The 16104-nt window shown below is 41.2% G+C and overlaps 1 protein-coding gene across 1 annotated transcript in view; it reads right to left on the bottom strand.

The window, feature by feature from the left end:
- SLC22A23 (solute carrier family 22 member 23) overlaps positions 1–16104 on the bottom strand; it is a 273316-nt gene that overhangs the window by 7449 nt on the left and 249763 nt on the right. The window lies entirely within an intron of this gene.

Here is a 16104-nt window from a genome sequence, read left to right on the forward strand (position 1 = left end):
GTCGGTCCAGGCTCCGCGTCATCGCGACCACGGAGTTGAGATCCGCCAGATCCCTGGACCAACACCCGGCTCAGCATCTCAGTGAGCTGCTGAAAGGCTGAGCTGCCCACTCCCCGCCCCTCCACAGCTCAGCCCTCCAGTGAGCCAGGAGGGGGCAGAGTGGAGAGCTGCTGACTATCTCACGGAGCGGTGAGAACCTAGCAATCAGCGGTGCTTGATCGTTCAGGTTCTCAGTGTGGAGGTGCTGGGGGACCTATGCTGCATCCACCTAGGTAAGTATAAGGCTGGCCATACATGTTCACTTTTCTTGTACAATTTTCTGTTAGATTTACCACAAACCACATAATATGAGGTCAAAGCTAACCAACACTTTCCCCCTGTATCCAATTAGGTTTGCCTTTGTACGACATAGTTGAAGGTAAATTTCAAGAAAATTTTACAGACAATTGTAAGAAAATTGTATAATGTATGGCCAGCCTTAGTCAACAAAAAAACAGAAACCCATACTTCTCTTTCAAGGACTCTCTCCCCACAACTATGTTATACTAGTCAAGTCTGTCACTTGGCCGTTAAGGCACCAAGAGCTGCATAAAATGTTTAAATAGAGTCCCATGCTCTCCCATTCCCAAAGGCACAGGGTGTTTCACATATCCACAGGCAGGTGAATGGAGTGCCGGGAAGGTTAATATATGGAGCTGGCGGAGCAGTTGAACATGACCAGGTTCACTTTAAGGTTCATTTAACGGTAAAAGCCTAAAAAGCGTGAAAATCCTTGAGAAGAGCATCCGTACTGTGAACACGGAGGGGTCTCTGCTAAGGCAGCCCTTCTGTGACCAACAGATGGATGTCCAATTATAACAGCCAAGTCTGTCTATTAACTAATAATGGACATAATATCTGTATTATAGAGCTGCTTTATCAGATCCATTTACAAGTGACCAGTAGAAAAATGTAGAGCAGGTTGAGGCAGGGAAGACTCCATTAAATCAATGGATTGGGTCCCAGAGAAAAGCCCCCAGCCAACAAACTATTGCTAGGCAGGCAGAGGATGAGTACATTTTATTAAAAGCCTTTTATAATAATAAAAAAAAATCATCAAATGCTATGGTTGTTTTATAGTAACAGGTTTTATTTTCTACAGTTAGGTTTTAGCATGTTGTATCTTGTTTATTACTCACAGTATGCAAAGCAAAATCATACGTGCTGACCCAGAAGAAAGCTTTATGGCTCACATTACTGTCTCCAGGGGAAACTTCTAGCAGCAAGCCAGTCTGCTAGACATTTTATATGTATTCCCAGGCTAACATAGGAAGACAGCACACTGCAGGGAAAGTCCACATGGGTGACTATGTAACACTAATAAATTACGACCTATTCAGAAACCACTCACACCAAGGCTTATTTACTAATATCATTGAGAATTTTCACTTCATAAATTGGAGCTGTGTTCTCTTTCAACAGCCAGCCATGTGTATATAAATATAAGAATTAGCTTTTCACTATTAAATAATTAAAATTAATTCAGTAGAGATTCTCAACTACATTGGAAATCAGCCCCACTGTGTTGTCCAGGAGTAATTTTAAAGTGTTAATAAATCCAGGAGCCTGCATTCACTATATCTGGTCTCCCACAATACATAGAACATTGAAATGCAACCGTTTTAGTAAATATAAACTGCTAAATACCTTTTCCAATCAGCAGTATACAGCAGTCTTATGACTTCTATCAGTGTCTGGTTAAAGCTTGTAGGAGGAGTTTTCATTCTGTTCTGACTGTCCTATGAGGCTGCAAGAGCCCTGGTCCTTTGTCTGGACAGTGCTGATTGGCCCTGTGCCGATCACATGCATCCTCCCAAGAAAAAGAAAAAAAAAAAAAACACTCCACCAATACACACCAATCTGAGCATGTGCAGAGTGCCCCCAAAGGCTCTGTCTTATCAGTAGATGGATTGAGGACAGTGGAAGAAGGGGAGGATCAGAGAAAATAGGATCACACAGACTTTTTACACAATGCGGAGGATTAACTCTTAGGTTCCATAGTGAGTATAACAAACATGTTTTACTGCATATATAAACTGATTTTACTCTTATGGGTTTAGTAACACTTTAAACTGCCCATACACAAAACAAATTTCTTTCCTGCAACCACGAGTTGCAGGAAAGAAATTTGCTTGATTGCCCCATCAACACAGACAGTGTTGACAGGGAAATTCCTCCTGCTGAGCCATTGTATTCTCCCAGCAAGGCAAGCCACCCCTGGAAGAAGACAGTAAATATTTCTAGCGGCTAAATAAGCCGCTAGCGTTAATCACATGCAAAATCCGGCAGGCTAGTTGTACCAAAGTTGATCAATCAATCGACTGGGTACAGTCAGCCTGCCCCATACATGGTTCAAATTTCGGCCGGTTCAGCAGGAACTATCCATCTATGGCCGGTCCAAATTTTTTTTTAATAAATGTACCTTTTGATAGATTGGACAGGTGTAGCCTTTGTTAAATTTTTATAGTTATTTGTGTCCTTACTTGGAAGATTATCCTCATTATCTGCCATTGCAACTACATAGGAAGTCAAATGATAGCTTTCCAGCTGGGACACAGCAATAAAAGTCTGACCGGGGTTGTAATAGTTGTGAGCTCTAATCAAAATGTAAAAAAAATAAAAAAAGTTTTGGGCTGATTCGGATGTCCCTTGGTGGCAACACTAAATACTATTCTTTAGTAAATAACTGTAGCAGATGTTGCCTAGGCATGCAGAGTACTTCTTGCACAATTACTTTTTATATGAAAGGTTTCAGAGCAACAAGTTCTCCTGGTCCATTGTGTATACACAGACTGCTGTCATTCTCTGGTATAACTATGACTCAGAAGAATGGTGTACTTTCACATACTTTTTAAAACCTGTATTGCCATAAGCCTTTTCCTCACTTTTACTGTGTCACAATACAGATAGAAGATCTTAATAACTACCACACTAGCTGAAAGCAGAACAATTACATTTTTAAAGCCAAAGTGCTAGTGATATAATGATCAGAGAGAAGCAATAGAAAATAACAGCACGGATGAAAGCTGAAAACTGCAATGTTTTGTCAAAATAGTTTAAAAACTGAAATGCCTTCAAAATGAACATTTAAGTATCTTAGCAAGCATTAATTGCATTTTAAAACAAATCCTTACCAACCTCTCTAGATTCAGGTACTGTGGAGCAATTCCTCCTCATAGCTCACAGCAGAAGCACTAAAGTTGTCCAAGCTCATCTCTTAGCAGCTCAGATCACCCTGTTCCCCCTCCAGCCTTGTGTCAGAAGCCTTCCAGCCAGCTTATCTCTGATGTAAACACAGGGCAGGTGCTCTGGCGGGATGAGTTGAGCTGGCTCGGACAAGGACTTCATTGCTCCTGCTCTCAAGTTTGAGAATAAATCGCTCCACAGTGTCTGCAGTTACAGAAGTCCATGAGAGGTTGTTTTAAAGCCCAAGTGTTGTCACAAACGAAAAAACAAAAATCAGCACAAGGGACATTACTTACAGAATGTGTACCTTGTGCTGTTGCCTTCTGCATTAGTTGAAATCTTTCTCCTTCGATCTCCTTACCCCCTCTGCTGCAAACTTCCAGTGCAGGAAGGATTAATAAAGCCAATTGACTCGTGACAGGCACTCATCAAGACATCCAACTATACTATACCCACCTCCTGGATTGATAGAAGCTCTACTTTAGCTTCCATGAATTAAACAAGACCTATAAATGGAGGCGGTGCACCTTTCATTCATCCTCCCATCCTCCATTCATAGAGTGCTTTTAATCATAGAAGCTATAGCACAGTATCTAGGAATGGAGGACACTGGTGGAAAGGGCAGGCATAGTTGGCACTCTTGATGATTGCCTGTCACAGGTCCATCAGCTCTTGCAGGAGGCAGGATCACAAGGAAAACATACTATTGACTGTAAGTATTGTCCCTTGCTGTGTTTTTTTTTATTTTTTCATTAATGACTAAACTGACCATACACGATTCAGTTTTCTTTTTCATTCAGCCAATGGGCTGCGTGAAAAAAACAAACCGATTCCCCATTCACACATTCAAGGTGGATGGGGGAATCCTCCCTGCGGACATATTGTATTCTGACAGTGAGGAGACTCCACTGCTGTCAGAATAAACAGAAGAGCGATGTAGCCATTGTGGCTGCATCAGCTGATCAAGCAGCTTTTATCTGACAGGCGGTCGACCAGAAGTCGATCAACAGATCGATTTCTGTTCAACTTCAGCTGCCACATTTAAATCAAATTTGTCCGGTCCCTAATGAACTGGACACATTTTGATCCATCAATGGCCATCTTTAGGCTTTAAAGGTCATTTACTGCTTCTTTAAACCCAATTTTAAGTTTAAATGTTCCAAATATATTCTAGGAGCATCAAGACAAAAGGTGTTCATTTTCTTGGAATTGATTTTCTTCTTGCGTCCCCTTGCATATGGGGCTTCTAGCTCCTGTGTGTGCAATCTCTGTGTTTTAGTAGATATTTTGCTTTCTGGGCATTTGTCCCTAAACACGAGTACCACTCAGTTCAGCATTCAGCCATGTCCAGCTACAAAGCATTTTAGTCTTTGATACACTTTGACAGGCTGCAGAGCTGGAGCGCACACCCGAGTGCACAGGAAAGCTTGCATCCTGCAGAGTGGTACCCTTGCTCTGCGGGCAGAAGCAGTGATCTTATTACAGAGGTCTGACACACCCCGAGTCAGACCTACAGCTCTGTAATAGCCAAAGCAATGCTTTCTGATGATTTGAAAGCACTAGCTAGGAGCAGGGGGCACGTTGGACCTTTGGAAAGAGATCACCACTTACACACAAGGAGCAAGGATCCCACTCTGAGGCATGCTGGAAAGACAGAGGCTTTTTTCTACTGTGGTTGACTGGTAAAGAAAAACTGTAAGACTTTGGCAATATTTTGTTTCATTTGAAATGTATTTAGCCAATTCAAACTTAACGTTTAATTGGACTTTGGGAATATGCAAATACTGTGAAAAATGACTTCTAATTGTCTTCTTATACTAACTGCTCCAATTTTCCTAACATGTAAGCAGAGTACCAGGTTTTAGTGATGGTTGCCTCTGGAAATAACAGGATTGCAATGCACAGTGATCATCTATGCCATTGTATCTTAAAGAGGAGCTCCAGGCTCCTTCAGAAAAAATTCAAAGTCAGCAGCTGACTTTTAATATTAGGACACTTACTTGTCCAGGAATTCAGCGGTGTCCTTACCCAAGTTAATTCTTGAATCGGCTATTGGGTGCTGCCGCTACAATCTCCAGTAAGGGTAACTGGCAGTGAAGCCAATTACCTACTGTGCATGCGCAAAGCATGCTGCGCTCTGTGAATGGGCCAGCTGTGGGGGAAGGAGGAGGGTGCTGAACTTCTGGCTCAGTTTTCTGCCGCAAACTCAGCCAGAAGTGGGAGCGGGTACCTGTCAAAACCCCCCCCAAAATGTGCCAAATGTGGCAGCGGAAAGGGAAAAGGAGGCAGACATGCAAGGCTTCCTCTTTTGGGTGGAGCTCCGCTTTAAAAAAAAAAAAAAGACTCTTTTAGCTGTTGTGGCTTTCTGAAAATTATTTCAAATTTTGTCACTGCATTAACTCACTGCACAAGTAGAATTTATTGAAATTTTTATTCTTCATTATTATATGTTTATCTTCTGTATCAGTATACAATATCACATAAGGTCCCAACTTGGAAAAGAAAGCTGAGCACAACAGTCAGTATGATTCTGAGGTGGGGGTAGGCACAGACACAAACTATTTAGGGCCAGCCATATAGGGTTCGAATTTCGGTCGGTTCAGCAGAAATGAGCCAAGATTTGAACTGTTAATGGGCAGGCTAAATGTAACAAGTTGATCGATCAACTTGAGTACACCCAGCCTGCTGGATTCTCTTGTGATTATCGCTAGCGGCTCCCAGCGGGAACACAATAATAAACTTTATTTTATATAGCGCCTTTAAAGGTAGCTTCTCAAAGCGCTTTACAAAGAAAGCACAAAAAATACACAGAATAAAACAAAAGAAAAAAAAGTTTATAGAAGATGACTCTAGATTTTTCAATTTAGACTGAGGCTGAAGTACAGTGCCATCTATAGATAGGCTGGACTGGCCTTACATATTTGATGGGGGGTGCCTATAGGCATGACTTCAGTCTTGTCACAGTTTAACTGAAGGAAAGGCTTCCCCCACTCTCCCTGACGCGGAGAAGACAATGGCCAGGCAGGAGGGATTCCTTCATCAACACTGTGTTGATGGGGAAATTGAGCAAATTTTTCCTGCAACCAAAGAAATTTGCTTCGTGTATGGCTGGCCTAATGCCTCGTACACACGATCAGATAATCGTACGAAAAAAATCGCTTTCGATCGCACGATAATCTGATTGTTAGTACACAGCTTTTGATAGCCGATCACTATATTTCATCCAATAAAATCCAAAGAGACAAACACGAAAACGTTTGTCGTACGATAGCCTAGCGAACGACAATCGTTTAATCAGTACAGTATGCGTTCGCTAAAAATCGAGAGACAAAGACCACGCATGATCAGAAACACGAAAATAACCCAGAAAAAGCCTGGCTGCCATTGTTTTTGTTTTATACTATCTGATACATAGCTATGCAACCAGGAAGCTTTTCCAGAATCATCCAAAAAAAAAAAAATCATACATTTAGTACGCATTGTTGAATTAGATACTAGTATCATGCAACAAAATGTGAACGATAAGTCGTCCGATTATGTGATCGTGTGTGTGAGGCATTGGTGTGTCAGCTATTGTGTTTGCACAGCTGTGCTCAAGGAAATCAGCCTGGTCAAAGTGCTAACTAGCTAGATTTGGTGCTTTCAGCAATTCATTATTTCAAAACCTTTCACTCCAAGGACTGAATGCCTAGATCACGCAGGAGTCAACAGAAGCATTCACAGGAGAGCTGCAGATATGTGCTGATGCAGCTGAAGTATAATAGCATCCCCTATCCCACTCATTTCATATGCGCACAGATAAACAGTAAGATTATGAGCAGAATTGGTCAAAAGTACATTTTCTGTACAGATAATTTGCCTGTGTATGGGCACCTTTACTCTCTGTTATTAGTATTGCATTACAGCGGTCACCTTCAGCAATTCCATCTCCAGGAAAAAATTGAATGTGCTGTATGTCATTAAAAATTATATTCAATATTCAATCAAAAGATTGAATGAAAAGAATGTTGGGAGGTCCAGTTGGGGATGTCTCGGCTGTTTAATAAAAAGTATAACCAGATACATAATTCTTCTCTCACCAAGGTAGAAAACACTTTGTCTAATGGTAGCTATAACGTTAATAAAAAATAATAGTAATAGTAATACTGGATATAAACAACTTAAAGTGGAACTTTAGTCAGAAAATAAAGTACTGCTAGATCACTGCAGGCTGGCTCCTTTTGCAGGTATAGCTATATAAAACATAAAAAATAAGTGTCTATACTGTTTAAAAACCAGTAATGGATACACAAATGCTCACATGCTGCACATGCTCAGTTGCTCTCTATTTTTAGGCAAGGTGCCGAACTTGTAGAGGCCAATCTGCTGACAACCTAAGGATATACTGCTACACTCTGGTGGATGTCATGCCTTCGGGAAGTCTCCTGTCTTTTGCACAGCTTGCCGGGCAATTTTATGGATTGACGTGGATGTACATTCGATACGTCAACTGCGACATGCGTTCAGGGCTCAGTTTCCTCAGCTGCCCCTCCTCGAGGCTCATTCAATTGAGAGCTTACTTGCTCAGGGTGAAATAGATAAACCTCTTTCTACACTATATAGGGGCTCTCCTTAATACTGTGTTCCCTAAGCTGGTACAAGTGTGGGAGATGTGGAGAGACGACATTACCTCTTTAGATAGGGAGAGCTGGGATGAGTGTTTGGAGGTTGGCCCTAAACTGATGGTTTCTTCCAAGGATAAGTTGATTTAAGTCAAGTTCTTGCATAGAGTGTACTACACCCCAATGCGACTCCAAAAGATGTACCCAACACGGGAATCACAGTGCCCTCAATGCCTGGCTTTTCTTGGATCGTATCTGCACATGTTCTGGGCTTGCCCAAGTAATGTGAAATTCTGGCTGGAAGTATTTGAAGTATTTAACCTTAGGCTGCAGTTGATGCTTTGGCTACCCCGCAGCTGGCACTTTTTGGCATCCATGAGGATGAACAGAGGCCCTACTAAATTGCCAATCTCATATCTTCTATAGTATGCTAAAAAAGAAACCCTCCTTAAGTGGACCTCCTCTAACCCCCACCCCCCAAGGCCCCCCCCATCTGTGTCCTCCTGGGAAGCAATGGTAGATGCTGCCTTACCTATGTACATAATTATATATATTAATCGGGGTTGTCCCTGGAAGTATGAGAAGTTTAGGTCTTCTTGGACCTCTAATTAAACATTGGCGATGAGGAAAAAAAAAAATATATATATATATATATATATATATATATATATATATAATTATTATTTTTTTAATAATAATAATTGAAAAAAAAAAGAAAAATACATTTTTTATTTTTTTTAATAATTTAAAAAAAGAAAAAAATTATTATTATTATTTATTTTTTTTTTCATTTAAAAAATGAATTAATAATAATAACCACACTCCCTGTCCACTTACCTTTAAGCAAAGGTAAGTGGACAGGGAGATGAAGCCTGCAAAAACTTCCCTCTCATCTCCTCTTGGGAAGGAGATAGGCATGCATTGAGAACAGGCAGTGGAAACAGTCATTAATCCCGGCCACCACAAGAGGGCTCCAGTTCCCCATTGGAAGCCTCTCAGCTCACAGAAGAAGGCCGAAAAGCCGGGGCCTCAATTTTCGGACGGCGCGGAAGTCCGTGCACTCGGGGAGGAGATGGGGGCGCAAAAGGGACAGGACACCTCCTGCAGGGCCCCCCAGGCGCCAGGTCGCTAATTCTAGTCGCAAATGCGACCTAGCGCCCGGGGTTTGTCGAGCCCTGCTCTAATTTATTAAATAGGAGCAAACAAGTTAAGTAAAACAAAGCTATAAAACCATTTAAAATAAGGAGTTGTTAAAATCAGGTATACTTGTCCTGTTCATCTTGTGCAGTGCCCAGGAACTGTTCCTTGCATATGCTTTCTACAGATCTCAACATTTTAGGATAATCAACTGGAAGATTTGAGGAAGCCCTTTTTACAGGATTAGATCCTCTCACAGTGGGAGTTTTCCAGCACCCAATGGAATTAAACTACATTAATAGAAAGCCAACAAGCAGTTTGTTGGAACTTCCTTTTGGCGGTAACTGCATGCAAATATTTTCTACTGCTACCCAATCCTCCAAGCATATGCATTGACAGCAAGGGAAAGTGGTTGTATTTATAATTTTCGCAGATACATATGATCTGATAGTCAGATAGTAGGTTGACTTGGGGTTTGATTGCCTGTCCACACAAAAACAAAACAAGAAAAATACACAAAACATTGTTAGGACCTCTACAGTCCAATACAGTACTAGCTGTATGAGGCTGGTGGTGGGAAGGCCTGTAATCCAGCTCTAATGTGTACTAGAAGCCAAATGGATGCATGCTACACGGGGTTAGTCAGGAGATCTCTGGCAGGCTATGGTAGTGCAGGCCGAATTATTGGTAAGATCATGGATGTTCTTTTTCTAAAGCAAAACTGGAGTGCAATAAAAGTACATAATCTACCTCCAGATGCCTCAAAATCAGGTTTCTTATCCATTTTGGTACACTGGTTGCCCTGAATCCACAAGCAATCTGAATTTAACATTACAAATCAAGCTTTCTTGTTTGAGCAGCTGGCCTTGACCCTTCATAGTCTTGGTTAAGAAGCCCATTATAGCGATAGGATGATAATAAAGCTTATGATGCAGGAGAGGCTGGGACAGATACTTAAACTCGGAAACTAGGTCAATATTGTGCTGATAAGATTGCCTGTACAGTCGGGGCACCTAGGGCATTTAAAAGGATAATGAACCCGATGACGCTCAAGCATATGGAGATGCCTGCTGTCAGCATGGATTAGGCAATTATATTACACCTAATGTTTGCTTTAAGTAGTAAGCTTAGTTGACATTACACAACATGACTATAAAGATTATGAAAAAATAAGCCTGTCATTTTATCCGCAGTCACTTGCACTTTTCTTTTTAATTAAGATTCAGGAATACTGTAGTATGCAAAGAGGTATGCTTTTCAGATGAAAGAATATCAGGCGGTAAGGGTGTTGAAAAGGCCACCCACAGCTCAAATTTCAACAAATTCTTTAGAAACCAGCCAAAATTGAATCAGTGTATGGCCAGCTTTAGAAAGTCCTGAATCCAGCCAGAGACCAATTTTTATCCACAATGGCAGCCTCTGTATGTATTCACTACAGAGTATCCTTACCTGAAGTGTGGCATTTGCAGCAAAGTAGTTCCTGCTATAGAATAATAGTTAAGTTACAGAAGGCTGCATGTATACATGCTAAACTGCCTCCATGTATACAGTGCATCTGGAAAGTATTCACATTGCTTCAATTCTTCCACATTTCAGTATGGTATGGCCTTTTTCCAAAATGGATTAAATTCATTATTTTTCTCAAAATTCTACAAAACTACCCCATAATAACTACTTGAAAAAAGTTTGTTTGAAATCTTTGCAAATGTATTAAAAATAAAAAACGAAAAAAATCACATGTACATACTGTAAGTATTCACAGCCTTTACCATGGCACTCAAAATTGAGCTCAGACAGGTGCATCCTGTTTCCACTGATCATCCTTGAGATGTTTTTACAACTTGATTGGAGTCCACCTGTGGTAAATTCAGTTGACTGGACATGATTTGGAAAGACACACACCTGTCTATATAAAATCCCACAGTTAATAGTGCATGTCAGAAAACAAACCAAGCCATCAAGTCCAGGGAATTGTCCATAGACCTCCGAGACAGGAATGTATCAAGGCACAGATCTGGGGATAGGTACCAAAACATTTCTGGAACATTGAATGTTCCAATGAGCACAGTGGCCTCCATCATCCATAAATGGAGGAAGTTTGGAATCACCAGGACTCTTACTAGAGCGAGCCGCCCCTCCAAACTGAGCGATCAAGAGAAGGGCCTTAGTCAGGGAGGTGACCAAGAACCCGATGGTCACTCTGACAGGGCTCTAGTTTTTCTCTGTTTCCTTCCAGAAGAACAACCATCTCTGTAGCACTCCACCAATCAGGCCTGTATGGTAGAGTGGCCAGATGGAAGCCACTGCTCAGTAAAAGGCACATGACAGCCCGTCTGGATGTTACCAAAAGGCACCTGAGGGACCCTCAGACCATGAGAAACAACATTCTCTGGACTGATAAAACAAAGATTTTACTCTTTGGCCTGAATGGCAAGCGTCATGTTTAGAGGAAACCAGGCACCACTCATCACCTGGCCAATACCATCTCTACAGTGTAGCATTGTGGTGGCAGCATAATGCTGTGGGGATGTTTCTCATCTGGGAGACTAGTCAAGATCGAGGGAAAGATGAATGCAGCATTGTACAGAGATGTGCTTGATGAAAACCTGCTCCAGAGTGCTCTGGAACTTAGACTGGGGTCAAGGTTCATCTTCCAACAGGACAACGACCCTAAGCACACAGCCAAGAAAACAAAGGACTGGCTACGGGATAACTCTGTGAATGTCCTTGAGTGGCCCAGCCAGAGCCCAGACTTGAACCTGATTGAACATCCCTGGAGAAATCTGAAAATGGCTGTGCCCCGACGCTCCCCATCCAACCTGATGGAGTTTGAGAGGTCCTGCAAAGAAGAATGGGAGAACCTGCCCAAAAATAGGTGTGCAAGGCTTGTAGCATCATACTCAAAAAGACTTGAGGCTGTAATTGGTGCCAAAGGTGCTTCAACAAAGTATTTAACAAAGGTATTTGAATACTTCTGTACCTGTGATTTTTAAACATTTTTTATTTTTAATAAATTAGCAAAGATTTCAAACTAACTTCTTTCACGTTGTCATTATGGGGTACGGTTTGTAGAATTTTGAGGAAAATAATGAATTTAATCCATTTTGGAATTAGGCTGTAACATAACAAAATGTGGAAAAAGTGAAGCGCTGTGAATACTTTCCAGATGCACTGTACTTCACTAGTCAGGGACTAAGCAGTGATGTGTTCCCTAAAATGCCTTATTAGGGTCAAGTTCCTGAAGATTCAACCATGTCGTTGTACTATACCTTGGGTGTACTTCTTAAAGTGATTTTTAAAGACTTTTTTTTTTTTTTTTAATAATAAATATTTTATACTTACCTACTCTGTGTAATGTTTTTTCACAGAGCAGTCCTAAACCTCCTCTTCTGGGGTCCTTCGTCTGCCCTCCTTCCTTCTGAGTGCCCTCATAGCAAGTTGCTTGCAATGGGGGCACTACTGTGGGCTTGCTCCCGAGCTGGGCTATGCGTGTCCATTAACACACAAAGTGAAGCTTGGACCCGCCCTCCCCTCTCAGTTCTCAGAGGATTTGATTGCCAGCAGCAGGAAAAAATGGCTCCCGCTGCCGCCTCCATGTCCATTGAGGAGAGAGAGAGAGAGAGCATTGCTGCTGCTCTCGGCAAAGCGCTGGATCAAGATTGGGCTCAGGTACGTATTTAGGGGGAACTGGGGAGAAACTGATCACATGCAGAGAATGAATTAGGGCAAAAAAACTTCTGCCTTTACAACCACTTTAAACCAATGACAAAGATTTTGCTAAATCAATAGGCCCATAGCTGAAATGTAAAAAGTACTCTGGTAGATAAAGGATATACAGGTGCAGGAACAAAAGTGGTTAAAACAACCTCTGTAATGCACATAGAAGACAGCTACACTCTAAAAGAACTATGCCCTGTAGTGATATACAGTTGTGCTCATAAGTTTACATACCCTGGCAGAATTTATGATTTCTTGGCTATTTTTCAGAGAATATGAATAATAAAACAAAACTTTCCTTCACTCATGGTTAGTGTTTGGCTGAAGCCATTTATTATCAATCAACTGTGTTTACTCTTTTTAAATCATAATAACCGAAACTACCCAAATGACCCTGATCAAAAATTTACATACCCCAGTTCTTAATACCGTGTATTGCCTCCTTTACCATAAGTGACAGCTTTAAGTATTTTCTGGTATTTGTGGATGAGTGTTTTTTTTTTTTTTTTTTTGAGTGTTTTTATCTCCTCAGATGGTAAAGCTGCCCATTCTTCCTGGCAAAAAGCCTCCAGTTCCTGTAAATTCTTGGGCTGTCTTGCATGAACTGCACATTTGAGATCTCCCCAGAGTGGCTCAATGAGAATGAGGTCAGGAGACTGGGATGGCCACTCCAGAACCTTCACTTTATTTTTCTGTAGCCAATGACAGGTCGACTTGGCCTTGTGTTTAGGATCATTGTCATGTTGAAATGTCCAAGTACGTCCCATGCGCAACTTCCGGGCTGATGAATGCAAATTTTCCTCCAGTATCTTTTGATAACATACTGCATTCATCTTGCCATCACTTCTGACCAAATTTCCTGTGCCTTTGTAGCTCACACATCCCCAAAACATCAGCGATCCACCTCCGTGTTTCACAGTAGGAATGGTGTACCTTTCATCATAGGCCTTGTTGACTCCTCTCCAAATGTAGCGTTTATGGTTGTGGCCTAAAAGCTCAATTTTGGACTCATCACTCCAAACGAATTTGTGCCAGAAGGTTTGAGGCTTGTCTCTGTGCTGTTTGGCATATTGTAAGTGGGATACTTTGTGGCATTTGCATAGTAATGACTTTCTTCTAGCGACTTGACCATGCAGCCTATCTTTCTTTAAGTGCCTCCTTATTGTGCATCTTGAAACAGCCACACCGAAAGTGTGACCAGCGCTACGGACTGTAATATATGGTGGGAGGGTGAAAACGAAAAAAAGGTGTAAGCTGCCCCAATCAAACCTTAAGTGTAAAGGTGAAAAGTGCTAAAATAGAGTGTGACGATTGGTGTTGGCGCTACCTTAGAAAATATAAATTAAATCATATACAGTGCCCCTAATGGCGTGAATGGGGGTATTCACTTGAAGTTATTTGTGGGTTTTTCTTTGCATCCCGAACAATTTTCCTTGCAGTTGTGGTTGAAATTTTAGTTAATCTACCTGAAAGTGGTTTGGTTTCAACAGAACCTCTCATTTTCCACTTCTTGATTACAGTTTGAACACTGCTGATTGGCATTCGCAATCCTTTGGATATCTTTTTATATCCCTTTCCTGTTTTATACAGTTCAACTACCTTTTCCCGCAGATCCTTTGACAATTATTTTGCTTTCCCCATGACTCAGAAACGTCAGTGCAGCACTGGATGAAAGATGCAAGGGTCTGTCAGGAGTCCAGAAACTCATTGACCTTTTATATACACACACTAATTACAAGCAAACAGAACACAGATGAGGATGGTTACCTTTAATAGCCATTCAAACCCATTTTTGCCAACTTGTGTGCATGTTATCAGACCAAAATCACCAGGGTATGTAAACTTTTGATCAGGGCCATTTGGGTAGTTTCTGTTATCATTATGATTTAAAAAGAGTAAACACATTTGACTGATAATAAATGGCTTCAGCCAAACACTAACTATGAGTGAAAGAAAAGTGTTTGTGTTATCATTCATATTCTCATGTAAAATGGCCAAGAAATCATAAATTCTGCCAGGGTATGTAAACTTATGAGCACAACTGTATTTTCGGCAGCAGAGATACGATCAGTCACATATCAAGACTCCTTCGCAATGACATTTACTGCTCTGAAAATAATTACCCATATCTTGTGTTAGGACAGCTTGTGGCATCACCATCTTGTGACCCACATAACCTCTTCCTCCTTCTCAACAAGCACACACCAAATAATTTATGTAAACAAAAAATGCCGTGTGAGATAGGCCCTTACCCCTGTTGAAGATTAGTGGAGAACATTGGGATAGAAAAGGCGGGGCTTTGCGGGCCAGTGGGAGTAGAAGGATCAGAAACCAAAACCAATTATAAAATCAAAAAATACATTTTATTATAGAAAGTAAAAAACAAAAAACAAGCATGGGTTACCATGCATGTATAATAGCACCGAAATAACATACAAAGTTGTTAAAACCAAATTCTAACATCACTGTTTAAATAGAAACAAATCCCACAGGGGATTAGAACGAACAACAAAGCCTGTGTAGGTAGATGATGGGTCTCAAAGCTGAATTCGGTCACGGTAGGTCCCCAGCAAGCCGACGCGTTTCGCTTATGGCTTCCTCAGGGCCTGAGAGACCATAACAGACCGAGTGTTTCCTTTTTGAACAGTGACTTGTGTTAGGCGACAGGGCTATAGCGATGCATAGGCTGTTTGGAAGATAATATCTCCGTGTTCACCATATATATATTGTATAGGCATCAAATAGAAGTTTCTTGCATATAATCTGATATATTAGATCCCAACTGTGTCATCAAGGTCAAGGCTTCTAAGTACGACTCCACTTAAGCCTCTTGGGGTATAGTGACCCCTCAGCGAATAGGTATCCTCTTCCTAGGTTTGTTCATCCATATGTGCGTTCACCCCCAGATCCAATCAATCTAGTGTATTATATTGCAACAACTTAAGCCAAGCTCAAGGGACCTTTTTCTGTGTAGTTAGTAGGGAGTATATCCCCAACCTTGTCCTAAATGACCTCTACTTAGATTGAACAGTACCTCAGGCAGGTAACAAGGGGCTCTATGTACATCTATCCAAATATATGGACCTGTAGTCCAGGGCTATCCAAGCCCTCTGTATGGTCATATGCTCGCCTCCTGCCATAATATATTTTGCCAGGGTATGTAAACTTATGAGCACAACTGTATTTTCGGCAGCAGAGATACGATCAGTCACATATCAAGACTCCTTCGCAATGACATTTACTGCTCTGAAAATAATTACCCATATCTTGTGTTAGGACAGCTTGTGGCATCACCATCTTGTGACCCACATAACCTCTTCCTCCTTCTCAACAAGCACACACCAAATAATTTAGAAGCAAAAAGGTCTCAAACAAATGACCTTCTGCAGTGCTAGAAGGGTTACAATGGATTTACAAAATTTTA

Source organism: Pelophylax lessonae (genome assembly GCF_965119305.1).
Source record: "Pelophylax lessonae genome assembly, chromosome: 5".
NCBI classification, from domain to species: domain Eukaryota; kingdom Metazoa; phylum Chordata; class Amphibia; order Anura; family Ranidae; genus Pelophylax; species Pelophylax lessonae.